The sequence below is a fragment of the Triticum aestivum genome, chromosome 1D (assembly GCF_018294505.1).
Source record: "Triticum aestivum cultivar Chinese Spring chromosome 1D, IWGSC CS RefSeq v2.1, whole genome shotgun sequence".
Classification (NCBI taxonomy): Eukaryota; Viridiplantae; Streptophyta; class Magnoliopsida; order Poales; family Poaceae; genus Triticum; species Triticum aestivum.
In genome coordinates this window covers 216761455-216780139 of record NC_057796.1, presented here as the reverse complement: position 1 = coordinate 216780139, position 18685 = coordinate 216761455, and the positions used below count along the sequence as shown (strand labels likewise).

At 45.5% G+C, this 18685-nt stretch overlaps 1 long non-coding RNA gene and 1 pseudogene across 4 annotated transcripts; one reads left to right on the top strand and one right to left on the bottom strand.

Annotated features, from left to right (window-relative positions):
• Nucleotides 1–8662: 8662 nt before the first annotated feature.
• LOC123158548 (uncharacterized) lies at nt 8663–14305 on the bottom strand (annotated as a pseudogene).
• A 165-nt stretch (nt 14306–14470) lies between these two features.
• LOC123181081 (uncharacterized) lies at nt 14471–18130 on the top strand. Of its 4 annotated transcripts, none has more exons than XR_006491488.1 (7): nt 14471–15320; nt 15413–15476; nt 15578–15656; nt 15755–15796; nt 16012–16152; nt 16886–17061; nt 17691–18130. It is a non-coding gene; the product is annotated as an uncharacterized lncRNA (long non-coding RNA). The 4 variants fall into 4 exon arrangements; XR_006491490.1 differs by having other exon boundaries at nt 14472–15320; nt 16949–17061; XR_006491489.1 differs by having other exon boundaries at nt 14474–15320; nt 16949–18130.
• Nucleotides 18131–18685: the final 555 nt, after the last annotated feature.

Below are 18685 nucleotides of genomic sequence, written 5' to 3'. Positions count from 1 at the left end.
CCTCGCCCGAAATAGCTCGCGCCCACTATTTCAAAACACGCTCTCCTCGCCCGAAATCGCTCGCGCCCACTATATTTCAAAACACGCCCTCCTCGCCCGAAATCGCTCCCGCCCACTATTTGGGGAGAAGCAAAGTTACTCTACTATCCTCGACCCTCAGTACACAGACCCAAGCCGAGAAGCCTAAAGGCAGGGGTAGAACTGTAACTCCCCCTCACATTTCAGACAAATGCGTCCGTAAAACATGGTTCCACTCCCCTCCCAATCCCCCCCCCTCCCGCATTCATACCTCGTGGGCGCCAAATCACCTTCTCCCCGGAAGCTCCCTTCTCCCGAGCCGACAAACCTCAGCCCCTCCCCCATGGCGCCCCCACTGCACCAATTTCACAGCCGCCCTCCTCCCTAATGCCGGAGACGCTGTCCATTTGCCGTCGTGCACTAGGCCGTGTGCCTCTTACTCCGTGCTGCTAGAGCTGCCTCGACGACGGTCGCGTGAACCGTACCGGAGCCGATTCACCCCCGCCGTTGTTCACGGCGTCGGAGCGGCTCCAACTTCGGATCCGTCCAGAGTCCCGGCACTGCTTCCCGTAGCCATCGACTATCGCGACATCACTGTTTCCCTGCCGCCGGTGGCCACCGCAACCGCGCCGGCCTCACCGACTCGGCAGCTGGACCTGCCTACTTCACCATGCCGCCAGATAGGTCGCACCCTCATCTCAAATCACTTTATTTAGGCACCAGTTATCTGAATTTTTATTCTGGGCCAATCGATTTCCAATGGGAAGCAGCACCCCTCGAGGCGGCGAAGCTCCTAGGCTGCCGGTTGGCTGGTGTCTAACGTAAGGGTGCGGGGCCGCAAGTTTGCCACGGAAGCAGCGCTTAGATGGCTATCTTAGAGTTGCGTGGGTTCAAGGTACTGCTGCCGCCGGATCTGGATGACGGGGAGTCTTTGTGGATTGGCCCGGGGGCGGCGCAACCACGGCAGTGCGGTGGGGCGGGGAGCGGGGTTTTGGCCGGGGCCACGGACGGCGGAGGCAAGCTGCTCTGCCGTTGGTCGCTGGCTCTTCGGGGAAGATTCCTAACAGTGTCAGCCGGGAGGCACAACACGGCCATCAAGCCATCCGGCGTAGATCGGACAGTACCAAAATAAAATAAAATCGTGTGACCCCAATTTAGTCTCAGTCAACAGACGTGTGACCACTCTCGTACCTTGTTGTTGATCTCTTAGTGTATTTCTTCAGATCAAAGAGATGTGTCGTTCTTAACATTATGCGTTATCTGCATCTTCAGCCATACCGTCTTCCGACTCACCGCGGCTGCTCCAACAAGGGAAGCATACACCAGAAGGGAGCTATAGTCCCCACTCAACAGTTCCCCGCATCGAATGCGCGTGCCCGACATGGACAGCCACAACAACTGCAGGGTCATCGACAAGTCAGCACATGATGCTCACTCCTATGTATGGCGGCCAGATAGGTTGTACCCTCATCTTACTTGTGTGCAACATTTATGGCTTTGTTATTCATCTAAGCATGGAAAATAGATTATCACATTTCACTGTATATTCATGCTGATCTCTTATGGGTCTTGTTCAGGAGTTAACGCTGTTCCATAGTTCAGCTAAGATACTTGTTCTTTAGGTAACGCTGTTCCATAGTTATCATCCATCAGCCAATGCTATCCCACAGGCTGGTGATTATAGTATTATACCACTTTTAGTATTACCTATGTTGTTCTTTAATACTTTTGTGTGCTATCTAATTAATCTCGAGTACAAACGATACATATTCTGTAGCTTTCATCTGTGTTCTCCCTTTAGTTTTTGAGACATGTTGCTGTTAGTTAACCCCAGTCCTACTATTTATATCGTCTCCTACAGGCACTCATTACATAAATCTAACTACTAGTTGTCTTCCATGCATGTCAGATATAATTGCACACACTGATATATCCACAAGAACCTCACGGAGCAATGTAAAGGCCAATAAACTTGATGTCAATGATACCCAATATGATGGAACATGTAAAGGAAGTTCTTCAGAAGACTTGCAGAAAGATGTTGAATCCTCTTCACCCCACAAGGTCCTTGCTCTATCGCAATGCCATCTGCTTAATTTGGACATCATGCTTCTGAATATCTTATGCATTGTTATTCATCAGTATGTACTTCATCTGTCTACCATACCATGTTTTTTTACATTTAAGTGTTGTTCTAGTGCTCTGTTGCAATGCCATCTTAGTTTCCCAATCATACACGTGTATGTTGCCTTAGTTTTTTCTGTACGTATTCCGCTAGCATACAGTTTTACATTCAACTAGTGTTTTTTTACTGTGTTGTCCTGTCGTACCCCTAACTCTTACACAATACTCCCTCCGTCCAGATTACATGTTGCCGAAATGGATAAAAATGGATGTATCTAGAACTGAAATACGCCTAGACCCATCCATTTTTTTCCGGATGGAGGGAATACATGTCAATATGTCATGCCTTTCTATTCTTCAGTACCTATTCCATCTCTCTACTGTAGCATGTTTATAATTGAAGCACCATTCTTCTATACAAGGCATGCAAGGGGAAGACGACTATGTTAGAATCCGAAGGGTTACAAACCAGGTCTTTGCAAAAGATCCAAACGCCAGGAGATAATAAACCAACTCCAGTTTTTATAGATACTGCTCCAGCACAGAGAAACCCAACTCCTACTGATAATAAGCAGATTCCAGTGGCCAAAGAACTAGTCCGCTCCAGTCCAGCAAAAATATGTCAACTCCATTCTAAGAAGCGTGTGCGTATCCTTGCATCATGAAATTTTATAGCATGCTGATCATATTTTCTACATGTTTCTTACCCATCTCTCTTTTAGAAAATAAGCTTAACAGATAGAAGAATTTCTGCACTGGTATCGTCTGTGAGGAAAGATTCTTGCAGGAATTCTCTGTACTCCAATGCAGATGTAAGTACCTGTTGTATATCATATTTTTACATCAACATGTATTTTGTTAATCGGCGTGAATCCAACCTTTGTCTGATCTAAAATTAGTTGTAGCAAAATGTATGATTAAAGGCCACAATGTTGATTTTTGTAAAGAAATCTGCCTGGTAGTTTTGTATCTTGAGCTGCATGAGTGTACTATCTCATATCAGTGGGTTTGATTACTTTGGCTCTGCAGTGGGTTTTCAGTGTTTTTTTACTGTGTTGTCCTGTCGTATCCCTAGCTCTTACATCATACTCCCTCCGTCCGGATTACATGTCGCAGAAATGGATAAAAATGGATGTATCTAGAACTGAAATACGCCTAGACCCATCCATTTATTTTCGGATGGAGGGAATACATGTCAATATGTCATGCTTTTCTATTTTTCAGTACCTATTCCATCTCTACTGTAGCATGTTTTATAATTGAAGCACCATTCTTCTATATAAGGCATGCAAGGGGAAGACAACTATGTTAGAATCTGAAGGGTTACAAACCAGGTCTTTGCAAAAGATCCAAACGCCAGGAGATAATAAACCAACTCCATTTTTCATAGATACTGCTCCAGCACAGAGAAACCCAACTCCTACTGATAATAAGCAGATTCCAGTGGCCAAAGAACTAGTCCGCTCCAGTCCAGCAAAAGAATGTCAACTCCATTCTAAGAAGCGTGTGCGTATCCTTGCATCATGAAATTTTATAGCATTCTGATCATATTTTCTACTCCCTCCGTCTAGGTGTATAAGTCATCTTAGGTTGTGCACTGTGACCAAGGCGGAGGGGAAAACGAAAGAACTTAATGCTTTTTTGCTAATTAATAGCATTGCATGCAATGAACTAACCACTACATGTCATGTTTGGTAGTCTCAAGTCATTGAAAGCATGCACGGTCCACATCTCTTATTGGTTGATATGTCACGAAACAAAAAACAAGGAGGGAGTTAATGTACCATGCCTAAGTATTTTAGGATTATTTGATTTTCGTAAGGTGACTTACACATCTAGACGGAGGGAGTACATGTTTCTTACCCATCTCTCTTTTAGAAAAGGGCAGTGATCTGCGCCGGCGCACCGGCCCAACTGTTGGGCCGGTCGAGGCCCAGCCGTCCGATGCGGTTAGCATGAACCGTTAGATCTGCGCGCGAGTGTGTACCGAACCAACCGTTGCAGCAAAAAAAGAACAGTTTTGTTGCAACCGTTGTACGAAACAGCCACAACGAGAAAAACAGGGGAGCTGGATCCCCCGCGTCTGCCCGTCCCTGATCCGCGGCGGCGGCAGCCGGATCCGCCAGTTTTAAGTTCCCCACGGCCGAATCACGTCGAGGAGGGGCTCCCCCATCTATCAAGCGGCCTTGGAATTGCTTCAATCATGTCTTACATCCGTAATGGCCTCCTTGCCTCCATGGATTTGGGCTCGAGCTCCGCTACCGTTCATGGCTGAAGTCCCCTGAGGCGGCATGGCCCTGGTGGTAGTGGACCGGTGCTGCAACGGTACTACAACCCTGATGTGGTCTTCCAAGATGCAGCACGGCATGGCCGGGATGAAATTGATCTGGTATGAATTCCAATTGCAAATCGTAGATCCTTTTGTTCACAAAAAAATGTTGCAACCTTTGATTTCAATTGATGAGCGTGAGATTAAAAAGAGATGTTCTCAACATACTTGTGTTTGATTTTTGTGTAATGTTTCTGAGATGTTGTCAATTAATGCAAGCATCTTCCTGCTGTCTGCTAGTAAAATGTTACAAGTATGTGTTGCACTTGCTACATGCGTCTTGCTGGATGTTGCATGCTACATCCTAAAATGCTGCATGCAGGAATTGTTTTGGAATTGTGATTGACATGCTGCGTCCACTTTTTTTGTTCGCGCTTTTTGCGTGTTTTTTCAGGCAGCAAAAAAATGACTTGGGTGCTGATTTTGTTGCAGAATGTTGCTGTGGAGCCATCAATTTTCCTTGATGATGATATGCAAAATGTTGCGCACGAAGAAGAAGATGATGGAATTGATCTGAATGGTACTCCGGGAAATGATAGTGACGATTCGTTGCATCTGAACACGGATGGTGTAGCTCCAAATCATGGCAATGCCCGTGTGGCTAGTGACAATGCCAATGGAAATGCTGCAACACTTGTTGACGAACCAGATGAAGAAATATCATCACAGCCAGTTGTCCCTTTTCTTGGAATGGTTTTTGACAATGTTGAAGAAGCTCAGCGTGTTTACAATGAATATGCCTCGAAGATGGGCTTTGGAACTCGCATTGTGACATCAAAGCATAGTAGGAAAAATAGCTCGGAGCATAAGCGCATTCTAATCTATAGAGTTTTTGAGTGCGTACACTCACGGAAAAATCCTTCGAAGAATGTTGGTGGTAGCATTTCTGACGGGGCTGCAACAAATCAGTGTGAAGATGTTGATATGAGCTATTCCAGTAACAAAAAATCTGCAAGCAAACAAGCTGGCATCTATATGGATGTGAGCGACAAGAGGATAAGAAACCGGTTGGAGCGGTATGATTGCAAGGCTCGTATGGGTGTTAACCTCAAAAACGGTAGCTGGGTTGTGACAGTTTTTGAGGCCGATCACACACACCAGCTGATTTTGCAAAGGGGGCGTCGGAGATTTTGCCGCTCTCACAGAAAGATCCCGGATGCAGACATGCAGTACATCACTTCACTGCACTATCGCAACATATCAACGGCTAATATGATGGGCTTGCTTGGAGATGCACGGTGTTGCGATCCAAGGAGTTTGCCGTACGTGAAGACTGATGTGACAAATGCAAGAGCAAAGCTGCGAAGGGGCCTGTCAGAGCGTGATTTGGAGCTGACAATCGAGTACTTTGAGAGAAGACAAGTGGAGAATCCCAACTTCTTTTTCTCGAAGCTAGAAGAAGATGGAGCTGTTAGGGCGCTTTTCTGGGTTGATGGGAGAACAAGGGCCTTGTATCCAAAGTACAAAGATTGTGTGTTTTTCGACACCACATTCTGCACAAATCGCTACAACTTGCCCTTTGCTCCGATTGTTGGCATTAACAACCACACACATACTGTTTGCTTGGGGTGCGCTTTGTTGCCTGATGAGACCATCGAAACTTTCAAGTGGGTCTTCGAGCAATGGATGTTGGCAATGAATAACGAGCATCCGTTGAACATTATGACTGATCAAGACCAGGCAATGGCTAAAGCCATCTCAATGGTATTTCCAGATTCAACACACAGATGTTGCAAGTGGCACGTCTTCCGGGTTGCAAGGACGAAACTAGGGAAGATGCTGGGCAAGGATGAGCCTTTTGCTGAAGCATTCTATGGTTGCATCAATGATTCAGATACCGTTGAGGAGTTTGAAGAACGGTGGAAGCAGATGGTTGAGTCATTTGGTGTGGCTGATAAGAAACACCTCAAGAACATGTGGGACAGCAGGGAGATGTGGGCTCCTGTGTACTTTAGGAATAAGTTATTCCCATTCACAGGAACAACCGGGCGGTCCGAGGGCCTGAATTCCTACTTCAAGACTTTAAATCATCATGGAGACTCGGTTTGGACATTTGTCCAGCAGTTTGAGCTTTGCCAGGAGCTAATGCTTGATCGTGAAGACAATGCTGGCTTCATCAATGAAGCGACGAGGCCGCCACTCTGGGGAAAGTAAGTCCAAAGTCATGTAGCATTTTTTTAGTTTTCCAGTACAGTGGGGTTGCAGCATTTCTTTGAAACATATGTAGCAATTCTTATTGATGTTGGAAGCTTTTTTGTTTGCAGTTACAACATTGAAAAGCAAGCTGCAGATTTCTATACCAGAGAGGTATTTTCCAAGTTTCAAAAAATGTTGGCTAAATCAACAGGCTATGGTCTGCAATATCAGCTGCAAGGGTTACACGGTGTCGTCTGGTTTCGCATTGTTGCAAATTATGGCGTCAACCCTAAAGTGTACACGGTGCGTGTTGCCCCTAAAGATCAGACATACATGTGCACCTGCAACATGTTTGAGATGTGTGGGCTGATCTGCCCACATATCATCCGTGTCATGGTGCACCTGAACGTGCAAACGATACCTGCGACTTACATGCTTCCAAGATGGTCTAAGAGAGCAACCGACCTTGCGCCTGAACTGGGCGATGGGCATAGAGCTATGCATTTCGGCGTCCCCACGACAAACACCCTAAAGTTTAACTCTCTATGCCGGAAGTTTGGGAAACTCGCTTCTGATGCATGCTTCAATGATGAAGCTTATAGTTTTGTCTCTGGGCTAATTGATCAGGGTAGTGTTGGGGTTGCTGCAATAAAAGCTAGAGCAACTGATGGGGTTGCAGGAGACGAAGAAGCCCAACGTCATGCAGAAAATGCACAAGTCTCAGGGGGTCCAAGTACAGGTCAGCGGGATCCACCCCCCGTAGGACTGCGGAACCCACCAAAGTCAGCAAAGAAAGGGAGGCCAAAATAGAAAGAGAAGCGCAGGAAGCCACTAATTGAGATTCGAGAAGATGAAATGAAGAAGAAAGCAAAGAAGGACGCAGCGAAAACGAAGAAAGCTCCAAAGCCAAGGGAAAAGAAGACTCCATGCAAATATTGTGAAGATGAAGATCACAACGTGAAGGATTGCCAACTCCTTGCAGCTTTTCTTGCTGCGAGTGCGAGCGCGAAAGCTTCGGGCGTCGAAACAATCCTTACACTTTAGGATATTTTCATGAGGGAAAAAATGATGAATTTCCTTGTAACACCCCATGACTTATGATAAAAAGTTGTGTTGACTAGCTCAATGGTTGTTGTAAAAAAAGCAGAATGTGGGTTTTTCCTTACATTTTTTTTGAATAGTACTCAATGGTTGTTGTAACCACAGCTTGATTCATGTTTATAATGAACATGTTTTAAGCTTTTGAAAAGCATGGGGTAAGCTTTTTGAAAACATGGTTGAAGCTTCTGTAAACAAGGTTGCAGCTTTTAGGAAACATGTTTGAAGCTTTTGAAAAACATGATTGAAGCTTTTGGAAAACATGGTTGAAACTTTTTCAAAATATGGTTGAAACTTTTTCAAAATATGGTTGCAGCTTTAAGGAAACATGGTTGAAGCTTTTTAAAACATGGTTGTAGCAAAATAACAAGTTTGAAAAGGAAAAATCCTTGAATGATTTAAAGTGTTGATTTAGCTGTACAGCAAAAGTTGGGAAAGGAAGCTTATTTACATTATGCTTCCAGCAAAAATATTGTAGGGATGTAGCTAATTTGCAGGTAAAAATGTATATTTTGGCTCTGCAACAAATCTAACAGAAGGTTGTAGCTATTTCCTGTGAGCTTCCAGCAATTTAAGTGTGTGACAAAAGTAGCATTCACATATTATTTTTCAGAAAATATGTTTTGAGGGAAAAAAATGCACACAGATTCCCTTGAAACTTCGATGGATGAAGTTTGAAATATTATCATATTTTAGAACCAGCGAAACAAAAAACAATTGTCAATGCATGATCAAGTTGGCAAACAGAAGAACGCATCCATTAAAAACATAAGTGCATCATCCAAAATATCAAGTTATCATCGGCTTACATACCAAAAGGGCACATATGTTCACTGGAGGTATCAACAGTTTACATACGAACGCGCACTACTCTAATCCTATGAGAACGCTACCACCTCGGACATGATCTAGACCTAACGAAGAAACAAGCTTGTTGGTCTTGAACCTTCTAGAAAATCAAGCCGCCAACTCATCCTTGAACGCCCGCTCCTTTGGGGCATTGTTCATTGGGTGACTGAAAAAGGTTGTATGCCACATCGATGCGGTATCGCGCCATGTCTTCCTGTAAAAAATGAATACAAAAAGTAAGCAAGTATGATACTAGTTATTCTTGTGTTGCATGAGTATTGAAAACAAAAGGTAAAACAAGTATGATACTAGTTATTCTTGTGTTGCATGAGTGGTGAATGCAAAGAGTTCACATCCATCCACCGCAAAAAATTGATATGGATGTAGCAAAATTATTATATGAATGAAGCAAAAGCAGAATGTAGTTGTAGCACACTAGACATATGGATGTAGCAAAAAAGCCTAGTAGGTACGAACTTAAACCACATATGAAGCAAAAACAACACATGGTATTCTTCTGTTGCATGAGTATTGAAAACAAAGAAAGTAGATTGTAACAAAATGACAAGACAAAAAATTAAAAATGTGTACCTGCTTGAACTCTCTCATTGACTTCCCATCATAGTTCTCCACATATTTGAGCCCAAAAAAGCCACAATCACATCTGTGACATAAAAAAAAGTTCAAAAAGTTTGTGATCTAGTTTGATGATGATATGCAAAAACATGATTGAAGCAAAATTCAAAAAGAAAACTCACAGGGTATCTTGCTTTGGGTAATCCTCTAGGTCAACACGGGCGAAGGATCCAACATTGACATTGAATTCGCTGCACTCTTGTGCGAGGGTTGTAAAGTTTGTGATCTAGCACCGAAAACACATACAAAAGTTTCAAAATAAAATAAAATGAGGTGTGTAAAGATGACAACAGGGCATTTATGTAGATGAATCAGAAGGGTAAACAGAAAAAAAATAGAGAGCATGAGCCTACCAGGTTATTGGCTTGCTTCTTCAAAGGAGATTGTTTTCCTTTTGAATGGATTGAGTCAAATACATTCCACTGCTTGTGAAGCAAGTTTGCGCAGACAACTATCCAATGGCGATCATGCACAATTGTAAAAAAAGCTAGAAAAAACAAAAGAAAGGCAAAAAGGTACTCAGAACATGTAAAAAATGTTACAGCCGCGTCGCATCATTGGATCATATTTGTTAGTATTTTGTGGTGTGGAACAAAAGAAAGCTTCGTGAAACTGAGGTCAAACTTTTGAACCTTGAACAATTTCATAGCCCTTTCAAGCTCAGCCATGAGTTTTGCTGGTTGGAAGGTTGATGGGTCTTGTTTTAGTAGGATCTACTTGAAAGATACAACAAAATGGTTAGTGTGTGTTGCAACGAAAATGTGAAAGTAAGAAAGGAATGAAGCATTGCTTGTTTTTACAAAAGCTTACCCCCGCGTGGACTGAGAACATGTATTTCTTCACATCCCTTTCTTTTGCTGCACGGGATGCGAGGTTGTTCATCTCGATACATAGGGACATAACCTCATCATTCATATCCCCGCGAGGCTTGAAGCATACAAGGAATTTCTTGTATCCAATGAAAAATCCACCTAGCTTGATGAAAGGCGTCCTGTTACCATAGATGCAACCGAATGAATCATTTGTTTCGAGCAGAAAAAAAATAGAAAGCAAAAACAGATAGGGCTTAGGTAGCTCACACTTGTTCATTGGGTTGTGATTTCCTCAATGGTTTTCCATGCTTTACAAACTTCTCATACATTTCTGCAGCCTTGTCGACCTTTTGCTTCTTTGCCCTGGTATTTTTTATGGCTGGAACTTTGGCCATCCTCTTCTTCCTAGTGTTCTTGTCATGTGTGCTAGGGCCACTGCTTGCATCAGCAAAATGCTCTTCCATAGCGACCATCTTAGGAGCTGTAGCAAAAAAAAAAATGGATGAGTTTGCAAGAGATTGTACAAAAAGAATTTGCTGGAATCACACAAATGTGAAAAAAATGATATGGAGAAAAACAAAAAGAAATGATGCAAGAGGAAGGAAGCATACTTGGGCTGTCATCATCGTCTGAAACAGGAAGGAACACGGGGATGTTTGCATAGATGGGGCTGACTGTGCTCTTCTTAATTGTAGGCTCATCCGTGGAATGCATCATCTCATAGTCTTCGGAGCCCTTTGGGAACAACTCACAAGATGGCTCGTCGTCCCAAATGCCGGCTGTCGCACTCCTGGGTGCATCATAGAAGAGTGGGGGGCTGTGAGGTGAGGCGTTGCCTTCCATCTCGAAACTCACTCTTTGTTGCTCACGAGTTTCCGCAGGCCTCTGTTGCAACTTCTAGGTTCAATCCGGTGACTTCATCCTTGTTGATGCTAGGTGTTGTACCTTGAGCTTGAGCTTGAGCACCAATGTCGGCATTTGCAGCTTTAGCATCATTCTCTTTTCCGCGACATTCGTCCATGATAGGTGCTTCAAAGGAAAAGTTGGGCTCATTGGTAGCTGTGATGGCGTCTCCAACATCACGAAGGAGAGCGGCCATCCGGTTGCACTGCAATCCCTTTAAACACTGTCCAAACTTGCCTACTACACCATCCACCTCTGCTGCAAAAATACCCTTGTGCTTGTCGTAGAGCATTTGAAACTGAGTTGGTACCTACAAGAAGGCAAGTGTCCAACATTTTTAGTGACAAGTATATCCAGATTTTGAGAAGTATGGATGTAAAAAAAACACAAATGTGGGTGTAGCACATTAGAGGTATGGATGAAGCAAGAAACAAGTAGGTGTGGTGCTGTGTCACTATGTATCAAATAAATAGTGTGATTGTAGCAATTTACTGTCATGGATGAAGCATAAAAAACAAATGGTCTATACCTCTAGGTAGCAAATTATTGATATGGATGTAGCAAAATTATGATATGTTTGAAGCAAAAACAGAATGTAGTTGTAGCACACTAGACATATGGATGCAGCGAAAAAGCCTAGTAGGTATGAACTTAAACCACATATGAAGCAAAAACAGAACATGGTTGTAGCACATCAGAATGAGGGATGCAGCAAACAAAATATACACTTGCAACTGGGTATAGTAAATAATGCAAAGCCAAAGGTAAACAGGAAATGAATACAAAGAAAAAGATAGTGTAGATTGTGAAAGAGTACCCTTAGATCTTGCATGCTAGGGAATGATTGCTGCAGCTTGAGCGATGATGATAGGTGTGGTTCAGTATCAACATTTTGTTGAGCCTCGTTTGATTGAGAGTCCTTTGCTTGAATGTCAGCACCTTGAATTTGGCTTCCTTGGCCACTAGTCCTTGGCCACTAGGTGCTTCAGCACCAACTCCCTGCCCACTGGCTGCTTCAGCACCAACTTCCTGTCCCATGAGTTGTACTGCATAGGGGGTGTTGCACAAACTCCGGATCTAGGAAAACAAAACATGAGGGGAGACAAATAAGAAGGCCGCCATAACCTAAATGGAAAAGCAAAGATTGCTACATGCAAATTCAATGAGCAAAAAACATGGGGGTGTAGCAAAATTACTTGGGTGTGTTTCCCGTAGAAAGGTTGGACAAGAGTGAGCTTGTTCTTGTCAACTTTATCCAACCAATCAAAATCCTTTTGGCAAACAAAGCGTATCCTCGGCACGGAATAATCAATGGCATGCTCATTTGGGAGGCCGGGCGGGATATCAATATGATCCATGTATATGATCTGCATGGAATGTAAAAAGGACATTAGCCAACAAAAACATAAATGCGAGCTATAGAAAATGTACAGAAGGTTTCATGCAGCAAAGAAAAAAGATGAAGGTATTTCATAATGTTGTGTTGCATACCGCTAACATGGGAAGGCATGAAGCGATCTGAAACTCTGCTGCTTTTTCTGTATTTGCTTGCATCCTCTTCTTCTCTTGAAAGACTCCAACCTCCTCCATCGCTCGTGCCAACAAGTGCTCATCCCAAGCGAATTCATGCACCAAAGACATATCTTCCAGGGAAGCAAGATACTCGAGATTCACCATATTGCCCGTGCCCGGGCACAAAACTGTTGCCAATGCAAGGAGTGCCCAAGTCCTATTTATCATAACCACGTCCTCCTCACTGCAACTAATGAGCAACTTGACAACATGGGCGATTGGAGCCCTGTTCCCCTCCTTGTAGATGCTGCGAAGATCATGTTCATCACTCTTCTTTAGAAGCTTCACGGGTCTATCACCGGATGGCACGTTGAAAATCCTTTTCACCATAAGCTTGCTGAAGGTGATAGATTTGTTCTTGTGTTTGAACTCAGAGAGTATGTGATTCGTGTTCATCGCAACAAACTCAATGAGCTCATGGGGCACCTTGAAAGACCGGATGTCCAACAAGTCTCCAAACGGCCCCTCCCTTATGATTCTCTGTTTTTCCGGTGATACTTGCTTCCCAATCTCAGCCAGCCTTTTTGAGTTAAACCTTGACTTAAAGCCACATAGATTGTACTTCTTCTTATTCTTCTTCTTAGCCTTCTTACTCCCCTCATTCTCACCAGAGGTGCCTGCAACATCTACAAAAAGGAAAAATGTATAAGCACACATAAAAAATATACATTATCAGTTGGACAGTGCTTAATTTAAGCTACTAACACCACTGAAAAAAGCTACTAACGACAACATTTTGAACTTATCACAGGCCACAACATTTTGCATCTAAAAATGTTACATATATGTGGAACAAACAAATCCTAATGGGATCCTAATCCCATCCCAAATCCCTAGCCACCATAACCACCACCCCTGCCCCCTCCCACAACCCTGCGGGAACACCACCCCACCCGCTCCCTCGACCCGCGGGAACACCACCCCATCCCCGTCCGCGCCGGCGCCGGCGGCGGCCCGCGGGAACCTCGCCCCGCACCATAACCCGCCCTAACCCTAAAGCCAATGGGGGAGGGGGAGACAACACAAAGATAGGGAGAGGACGAGGGGAGAGTTACCATCCGGGGGCGCCTTAGATCGCCGGAGAATCGAGATCCGCCTTGGGCCGCCGCTGCCGCTCCTGATCTCCAGGCGCCAACAAGCCAGCCGCCCGCCGGTCGCCCTGCCTCCTCGCACCAAAATGACCCCCCCCCCCCGTGCGGTTGCAGCAAAAACACGGAAAGGGATAACCCGTGCGTGTTTAAAAAAAATAACGGGTCTGGTAACACGTGACGCAAACAGCGTCCTTGGATCAAAAGAGATCCAACGCACGGAGCGCGACCGGCCCGAGCGTTCCGCCGGCGCCCCGGCCACCAACACTTTCCTTTAGAAAATTAAAACCTATAAGGTTGCGGGAGCACTCGGCCTCCAGAGCCCCTTCGATTTTGCCCCTCGTTGGCCGTCCGATGTTGGTCAACGTTGTCTTTTTTTGTTGCTGGCCATTGGATCGTCTGTGGAAATAAGGGTTGACGTTTTCACCATGCGGTCAGTTTTGAGTGGGCAATGACTTGTGGGCTCGGGCAGAATTTGATTGGCTGGGTAGCCAGTTTTTGGGTGCGTGCGCAGCCTCTCCTGCCCTGCCGCGTGCGCGCGTCGTTGGTCGACGCATATATACCTTGTTTATTCGACGGCGCCTGTGCTGGCTCGATGACAAGTGGGCCGGTGTTCCTTCAGGTCCCGCTCGTCGGTTGAACTGGCTGCCCGTCCCACGGTGTGCCTGGGGGGCCGCTCCTCCCACACTACCCGCGTCGTGCGTTACGAAGAGCAGCTGCGTAGGGCTCGGCTGGTGCATGTGTACCCGGCTTATTCACCCGCGTCTTTTCTATTGCGATGACAGGTGGGCCGGTCCTGCTGCTGGTCCGCTTGTCGGCTGCACGGTCGTGCGTCGCGGTGGTTAGTTGCGAGGACTGCGCCGGGTTGGCTGGCGCATGTGCGGGTGGGCCCCTGGCTGACCGATGCATCGTGTGCGCGTCGTGCGTGCCTCACCTCCGTCTGCGGGTTGGAGAGAGGAGATGGAGTGGCAAAGTATCTCGCGAGCTTCCCTTTCTGTATTCAATCTCCATCGATCTACTATAGCCGCCGCCTCCTCCTCGATCCATGTGGTCGCCCTTTGCCGCCGTCACCGGAGAGGCTCGCCTCCGCGGCCGCACGCCTTAGATCCGGCGGGAGGAAAAGGAGGAAGAGCCCCGCACTGTCCTGTTCTCCGGCGGCGGCGACCTACGCGCGAGCGATGGGAGGCGAGGAGGAGAAAGAGGCGAGGTGGTGGAGGAGCAGCCGAGGTCGACGACGGCGTCCTTGGACGAGCACACGCACGGAAGGGAGGGGGAGGGGTGCAGCCGCTCGTGCGGATCGAGGGGAAGGAGAAAGGTGCTGATGCTGCCGGCTACTTGGGGAAGGGGATGCGGGCGACCTTGGGCGAGTTAAGAGACCTGAGGCGAGGCCGGCGGCGACCTATGGAAGGAAGGGGACGCCGACGACCTTGGGAAGGAAGGGGAAGCCGGCGACCTTGGGAAGGAGGGAGAGGCCGGCGAATTGGGGTAGGGGATGCGGGTGACCTGGGGAAGGGCGGATGGGAGCTGCTCAGGCCGTCGTTGCTGTCGGCAGCCGGCGGCCACCGCCCGTCGCTTGGAGGACGAGGGGAATGGAGAAAGAGGAGTCGTATCGGGAAGGAGTTTTGGGCGATGGGACGAGGGGAACAGCAGCCGCACCAGGCGACATGCCTCGCCTTGCCGCTTGGTGGCCGAGATGAGGCCGCCCCATGCTCTGTTCCGATGGGCCTCCTCTGCTCGATGGTTGCACTGGTTGAGGTTCGTCCTTCTCTGGTTCGCATGTTCTTCGCCTTTGCTTTGGATTCATTGTGCTAATTTCGCATGTTTGCCTTCGTTTCGTTCATGCGCAGTTTGGTACGGTTTCCTGTTGTCGGCTGCGTCGAGCCTTGGGTCTTGTCTCTCCTTCACATTGAGGTTAGTCCACTCCTCTTGTGCTTGCCTATATAATGTTTTATGAAATGCATGTGTGCTGCTCGATGAAATGCGTGTGTGCTGATGCTTATTCTACGGTCCAGCCTTCTTCTCCTGTCGCCAGCGCTTCTTCTTCTCGTCTGTCCTGCTGCTAACCCAACGTGCTTCTGCTTGCTGCCTCGGGTAAATAGGCCATTATGTTGCTTCCGTGACCGGCGAGTGTTCATTGCATGCCTGTGTGTCATTGTGCTCTGACCGCTTGTTTTTTGTGTATTTCACAGGTTGTACGATCTCTTCTGTTGCTGCGTCGTTCGACTCATAAGGTTTTCTTCTTTCCTTTCTACTACATTTGTGTGTTTCTCTTAAAGTACTTGACTGGATGCATCTCCCAACAATTAATAATGGAAAAGATTTCTGAAAATTAGTCATCGTACATGTGCCATCATTGTCCAGAGCAGTGCCATGCCATATGAATTCAGAAGAATAAATTCTTCTACTTCAGATCTGTATTGTGCTTTTAAATGCTGCTCCCGTACAGGACAACGGTGAGAAGGGGCTCTTTGAGGCGGCTGCACTCGGTCCCCCCTGCAGCCACGCACCACATCGTCCGGCCGCGTTGGTGTCGCTGCCGCCTCAGAGACCTGGATGATTCTGTTGTTGGCTTCTGCTATACCTGAAGGTTCTCATCTCGCTCTCTCTCTCTCTCTCTCTCTCTCTCTCTCTCTGAGCGTGTGTGTGTGGCTTGTGTAGGCAGAGTAAAATGGCAGATTCATTCTTTAGGGATTTGGTTAGGAGATGATTCACGATTTTGATTAGGAATGGTCTAGATGTGGATAGGAGGCAGTAATGTTCCTCTACGTCCAGTTTGAAAGAAGAGAGTGGGTTCTTAAATATAGTGAGATGTTGGTTGGAGAGTGAGTAATGCAAAAGTCTGCGTGTAGTATGAGATTGGAACTAATGCTAAATATACATTTTAGGTTTCTGACCATAATCTAGGTATTTCCCGTTAATAGTCTATACACACTTTGCAAAAAGTAAATGGTTCCTAAATTTTCCTTGAATTGTTTTTGTAGAATTGCTTACGTAACCATCAATCTATTTCACTACAAGAACCTGCACCATGCTATTTTGTTTTTAGTCATACCCATCTTATTTAGTTTCTCATGTTTCTAGCCCTACTGACTTTCCAGGTGATTGTTAAGTTAACTAATGCTTTCTTATGTTCTACTATTAGCCAAGCCCATTAGTTGGGTACGATTGTGTGTATGGAAAATTTGATGCCTGGGATATGATCTCGATCCTATGTTCTCATGATGCTATATTCTGCCTGTTACATGACCTCGTGTTGTTATAAATCTACTAAGTACCTACAGATTCATTTCTTTCATTTAACTGTCTACATTTGATCATAGGAAACTAAAAATTATAAGTAGAAGGTACTCTACTTCTCATGCAAGATTGTATCTTATGTGAAGTGTGAAGTCATCCCGGAGTTATTCCCAAATGGCGGCGGGAGGAGAAGGGAGCTGCAAGTGTCCGAGCAGTCGATTGAACAGCTTGACCCAAAATCTCCGGCGTGGACACGCAGGTATGGTGACACTAGCAATATAGCGTTGCGGCGGATGGCACACATGACCAAGAGATTCAGATGTACATGTAGAAAACGTCTTGAGGGTGTGAAATTTGCAGAACTGACGGCTTTGCAGTAAGACTATGGACGGCTGCTAGGTTTTGGTAATGTATGTGAATATGTGATCTGCTGAATAAATGGTCAGCGCATGTAGTATAGATTCAGAGTCTATGCATTCCTGAATGCTGCAGCTCAAGTATATTCAGTCCTCTGTTCTGTGTTAGGATTGAACCATGATTGTTTTAACGGGGTGTGATTTTAATTTGATTGCTAGATTCATAAAAATGAGGATACACCCCTGGAGCATAAGTAAACATTAGAATCTAACAGCACAGCTTGATCATGCTCGAATAGGCACATTAGGATTGGAAAGGTGAAAAATGCTAGAACAGGAAGCAAAACAGAGACATAGCTCAGAGGGAAAACAAGTTTGGTGCAATGCTGCCATAAGGCGGCCAGTTCCGATGTTAGAATCGAACAACACAGCTTGATCATGCTCGAATAGGCGCATTATGTGCTACTTGAGTGTAGCAGTTTTAAATATTTTGGAGAACTACAATTATTTACACGTGTGACATTGACTGCAGGGTGAGGACAGGTGCCGCCGAAGATAATTCGAGGTTTCTCGGAAAATCCAGGGGACAATGTCATAGTGTGTAACAGTTTTAAATATTTTTGGAGAACTACAATTATTTACACGTGTGACATTGACTGCAGGGTGAGGACAGGTGCTGCCGAAGATAATTCGAGGTTTCTCGGAAAATCCAGGGGACAATGTCATAGTACTGACATTGGGGACGAGTTTTGATACTTCGGGAGAAGCCTATGACTTTTACAACCTGTGCTTTTGGGATAAGCGATTCGGCATTAGTAGGAAGACTGAAAGACAGTTAATGGGAAAATTAGTGGTGTGATTGAATAAGTAGTTTCATGGTTCTGATGTCTGATGTATGATTAGAGCATTTTCTCTTATGGTGTACTGAATTATTAAAGATTGTGTGTGAATTGTTAAGATGCAATTTTTCTATGTATGTGTGGATCCACGTGCGGTCCAGACTGTACTACTGTAGTAGTTTATACTTTCTGAATGCAACATAGCATGATAAATATATTGTGTTTGACAAATAACTGAAGATAGTGCTATGTAGTCAGGTCTGTGAGCATTGCGGGTAAATCATTCCTAAAACTTTGCTCTGTGTGGGCGTTACTGGTGTTCTTATGCCCAGAAGTCTGATGTCTGAATTTGTTGAGAAATTGAATGACTGTTCACATTTCCTTTCGGCCTGCTCAACAAGTCTTAACGATGCTTGCCCTGAAATCTGGTATACAGAGAGGTGTAAGCGGGTGTCTGCTCCCGTCCAAAGAGAACTTCCATCAGTTCAAAATTTGAACTACATGCTTTTGGTTGGCTGCTCTGTTTTTTCTAGAGATGATCTTCAGTAAACAGTCGTGTGCAGGTGCATGGGGCAGTCGTCGGTGAACCAAGTGGGTGGATGGGAGGTGGCGATCAGTTCATCTTCGGGTGTTTCTACAGTTTCTGTTCATGTGCGCATCCGAACAAACAGTGCGTATCTCGACTTTG